Below are 5,138 nucleotides of genomic sequence, written 5' to 3'. Positions count from 1 at the left end.
ACATCTGTCTTGCTGGTGTGCTCTGGTTCTTCTCATGTGCTTGCCCTCATGGAGAGGGCCACCTGGCAAAATGTGTAGCGACCGGCCAACAGCCAGCAAGGAACTGTGGGACTGAACCCTGCCAAGAGCCACTGAGCGAACTTGGAAGTGGGTCTTGACCCAGCTGAACCTTGAGATGACTTCCTTCCAGGCAGCACCTTGATTGTAGCATCGTGAGAGACGCCCAGCTTCCTGACCCATGGAAACTGAGATAATGTGTGTGGTGTTTTAAGCCGCTAAGTTTTGGAATAATTTGTTACAGAGCAATTGATAACTACTACGAGATAGTTGAGATAGTGAAAGTCAAGATTTACATAACTTGCCCAGAGTCTCATAGTAGTGGCAGATTTGAACCCTCACCTGTCAGGTGCTTTTGTTTCAGCCCCGCCTCTGGCAGCCTTCAGTGTAGGTGAACCCTGCTCCACCGACCCCTGTTCTGTTAGAGGCAGTGCCATTCTTAAGACCCTCTCATCACACTTGCTGAGCTGGGGCTGTTAAACCATGTTTGTAACGTCAGGAGAGAGGGCCTGCTCGACTGAGGCTTAATGAGAGAAGCCCTACAGAAAATGGTTTTTGCTTTTCCCAAGGATGGTGCGGAACGTCTAGACGCACAGAGAGAAGTGCTAGCTTCTCTGGACGCCTTAGGGCAAAAAGGGCTTCATTCTCTCCTGAAACCCTGGTTGAGAAGGGCTAGGGTAGAGCAAAATGGAGAAGGGGGAAATCATGAGATGCGCTGTGGATAGAAAAAATGGTTCCCTGCCTTGAGTTTCCCCTAGAAAAGATTTTCCTCATCAAACAGTCTAGAAAGCTACTGGTAGAGGGCGGGCACTCGCAGCGTGCACAGTTCTGCTAGGGACAGCTCGTGGCCTGGCCCCTCTCTGCCCTTCCCCCAGCCTGTAGCTCTTCCCAGGTGATAACAGGGTGAGGCCTGAGCTGGACTGGGTGCATGAGTTCCAGTTATAAGTTTTCCTGCATTTTCCAGGGGCCTCTTGAAGTGGGAGGGGCCACATGAAAGGCTCCTGAGTGAAATGGGGATCCCTTCACCCAGAATGCAAGGACACTAAATGGAAGTTGACTGGCAGAGAGCTGGGCTCTGAGTGAGCACCGATTGAGCGCACATAGCTCATCAGTGCAGTCCAGACAATGAGGTCTCCAAGGTACAAAAGAGGTCTGGGTGGAATTAGGGAGAGTTTCCCTCATCCCGGAGACCATCTGGCAGGTGAAATGACTCCTTTTAGGGAGGTTGATTGCAGTTGTTTCTGCCTGTAACCTGCCACCAAGACCAGTTATGTTGTTTTGTGAAGAAGCTTCCCGTGTGCAGCAGATGATGGATATGTATTGGATTCACCCAACAGCTTAAACCAAAAAGTTTGAAGCCAGGACTGGGACTGAATTCTACTGCTGGTCACCATTCGAGTTTGATTTTTATTTCTCAGAACCTCTAATTTAGACAATGGAAATGGCGCAGGTTTTGAGAGGCAGCCATGGCGTGGAGACTAGCACTGGGCAGGTGGCTCCTCGCTTTGGGATCGAAGGCCAAAGGGTGACATCTGACTGCTCCTCTTCAAAGGTGTCAAGGTCATGAAAAACCAGGAAAGCCCAAAAGCCTGTCACTAATTTAGGTGCCTATGTGGACATGGTGACTAAACATTATGTGGAACCCTGGGATCAAAAAAGGATGTTTGTGGCAGAGCTGGAGAAATCCGTATAAAATCTGTGGCTTAGTTAATAGTGTACCAATAGTGATTTCTGTTTCCTAAGTCCCATGGTTATGTCAGGGTTTACCAGTAGGGGGCGCTGAGGGAAGCATTTACATAAACGACTCTGCAATTCTTCTGTAAATCAAACCATTTCTCAAAAAGTGTTTCTTAAAAGTCCTACGGGTTCCTCAGAGGGCTATGAAGGGTCTTGGAAAAATAATTCTCACAGGAACCCGAGCTTCTGACTCCTCTTGCAGAAGCCGTACAGGGGGCCTCCATAGTTGCAGTGTGCATGTGACTGTTGGGCCTGATTGCCGGTTTCCAAGCTCTTTCACAACAAATCGGTGTTTTGAGATGATGTAAATGCTCATCTTTACATCAGAGGGTCTGAACTTAACAAGCTGGCATGTGAATCACCTGTGTTAGTCATTGCGTCCTCTTTCTGGCGTTGACAGTACATTTTTGGCTTCCAATCAAGGATTAGAGAATTGGGTTGACAGTGGTATTGACGGGCCTAGCCTTAACCAAAATGTCATGGCAACCTGTTAGAGGAAGCTTTGAAAGAGAGACAGCTGAGGTCCTTGGCACCCAGTCTACTAGCTGAGGGTCGTCTCCAGGCACTAAGGGGGTTCCTCTCTTCTAGGTTTTTCACACTTTTTCAGGCTTTTCAAGGGTAGCATGGTTATAGAGTCAGATCTACATTCCCACAGACCTGGAGCTCTCAAATTCACTGAAAATCATGCTAAGTCAAGCTAATCCAAGGTGGCATGTGAAGTGGGGAATTGCTTCTGAACTCCAAGTACAGCAAGAATATGAAAGGTGCCAGACCCATCAGCTGATATAGGAAAGGAGATCAAAGAGAAGAAAGCAGGCATGAAAGGGCTTTCTGCTGTGGGGCGCTATCTTATCAAGGGAGCCAGGGGGCTTTGGAAAGAATAATGGGAAAATCAAATGAGAGGCAGATGCTCCCGGGAAGATGGGATGTAAAAGCATTTCTAAGAGCCAAGACTGCCAGTCACATCAGTTCATCTTGGCTCAGGGCCCAGGGTGAGCCCTCGTGAACAGGAGACACAGGGGACTTTGAGACTGAGAGACAGAAGTGGCTGAGCTGGGACAGTGACCGGGATTTCTGAGCGGCAGCGACGTGAACTGGGAAGAATACACGCCTCGGACTCAGACATGCGTTTGGCGTCAGTTGGCTCCTGGTCCTACAAGTTCTGTGTCCCTGTGTAGGTCACTTTAGCTCTCTGAGCCTCTGTGTCCTTTTTTTTTTCTCTAGAGTTTTTAATTTGTGTTCTGCTGCCTTCACTTTGTCCATGGCATGGATGTTTCTCATCCTTCCGGTCTCAGAATAACAACAACGATCACTGTTATGGCTTCCACTATGCTTTCCATGTGCTCACTGTGTGCCAGGTCCATTGTCTCAACCAGTGCTCACAAGAGCTCTGTTTTCCAGTGAGAAAGCTGGACATGAAGTCACCTGTCCAAGGTTACCCAGCTGTAACATAGCAGCTGGTCCTTAACGATCATGCACCGTCAGGGGCTGATATAAGGGGTTCAAGATGTAACTATAACAGGGCCTGGTATAGAGCAGGTGCCCAGTAAATGCTCACTTCCTTCCTGTGGCAGCAGATCAGGGCATGATCCAGCTTCCTTATGACCAAATGGAGTCACAATAATTGGTGCTGAGCCCTCAGCCTGTGGGCATTGTCTGTGTCAGCAGCATTCTCTGTTGGGCAGTGACCCCTGAGCTCTGGGTGGCCTCTAGGCCTCCAGACCGAGCCCCATCTGAGCACCCCACTGCATGGGAAGACCCGACTTTTGGGGCATATGGAGATAGAGGTGCCCCACAGGGCTGTCAAGAGTGGTCTCAGCAGGGTCAGAGACCCCTAAGCTGAAATGACTGTCCTGCCAGCACAACCAGGAAATGCAGTTGGGTAGCTAATCATGTATGCTGTCTGGAGGGAGAGACACGTAAGCCAAGGTCAGACACACTCAGGGGAGGCTGAACCCTGTTGTAGGGAGAGCTCATCCTAGAACCTGGATCAGACTGGGAATTTTGGCTCCACCATATATTCACCAGGCAAGTCACTTAACCACGCTGACCTTTAGTCTCCTCATCTATAAAACAAAATATTGGCCCATGGTGGTGAAGACTGTTGTTGGGTCTGCTCAGCCTCCATTACCCTTCATATAACTTACTTCAGAAACTGCTCCTCCCCATTTAATGCAGCCTTGAAGGCCCTGCTGGTGAAGCTGTCGCACCTCCCTCAGCCAGCCGATGGGCGTGTAACCCGAGCCAGCCAGGCTTTCTCCCCTGGAGTTGGAACTGTGTATGGAGCAATTTGCAATCTGAAAAGGGAAGGTGCTGGCCCCTCTTAAGAGCAGAGATGCCAGGGGCTGGGCTGGGGTTCCTGCTGCTGAGATCCCCGTGCTGCCAGGTGCTGATCCCCCAAGGCTGGCTCTTCAGCTGTGCCTTCCACTTGGTGACCACTCTCCCTTCACCCACCATGGCCTTTTCTCCACCTTAAGGGGTGAAGGGCACTGTTGCTCGCAGCCCAAGTGCTGTGAGACCCCCCGGAGGTCTCGGGCTCTTGCTTCTGCGTGATTCCTCCCCCATAAGAGACTTGATGGTTTCTTCCTCCTCTGCGTTTTCTCTCTAGAAAGAAAAGGGAGCTGTCTCAGTTGATCCCAAACCTAAGGTTCCCAGGATGAAGGAACCAGGCACGCAGTCCCTAAGAGCCCCATCCTTGGTCACCCACTGGCAGAGAAACCCAGGTGCCCACTCATCCCAGCCCCTGTCCGGGCATGGCCGGGCCTCTGTGAGCGAATGCTTCTGCATGGGTATTGGCTTGTCTTTCAAAGCTGTGGCGGTCAGCTCTGTTTAATGATCTGCAAAACTCGTGTAGCTGCAGCTCTTCTCTGGCTGACAATTTGTAAATTGCTTTTGCCCTGGTGCCTGAAGGAATGAAAAATGCATTTCCAATCACCAGGCAGCAGCAGGTGTATTTCTGTAACCACAGCAGGAGCTCACAGGGATGGCCTGACAGCCTGGGCCCTGCGTCTTCTGGGCTTGGAGTGGGAGCCAGGCCGGCCTAAGGAGGGAGTGGGTGAGCAATAGGCACCATCTGGAGACCCTTGCCCACACCCACAGTGGGCTCTAATGGTTAGGGGTTGGCAGGGGCGAGGGTGGCCCTCTCATTACCTGCCCTGGGATACCCCCCATCACCAACCCTGCCTCACTGGGTCCTGAGCAGGACACTGAGTTACAGGCCCCAGTTTCTGTCCTTTAAATGAGGTCAATTAGGAATAACAGCCCCACTTAGCTAGGCCCTGCTTTGTGTCAAGCGCTGTGCCAGGCACGTAGCCTCACTCAGCCCTGTGAGAATACTATTATTC

This window comes from Hipposideros armiger, unplaced genomic scaffold (assembly GCF_001890085.2).
Source record: "Hipposideros armiger isolate ML-2016 unplaced genomic scaffold, ASM189008v1 scaffold_74, whole genome shotgun sequence".
Lineage (NCBI taxonomy): Eukaryota > Metazoa > Chordata > Mammalia > Chiroptera > Hipposideridae > Hipposideros > Hipposideros armiger.
The sequence above is the reverse complement of the archived record's forward strand: the minus strand, read 5'-3'. Positions refer to the sequence as shown.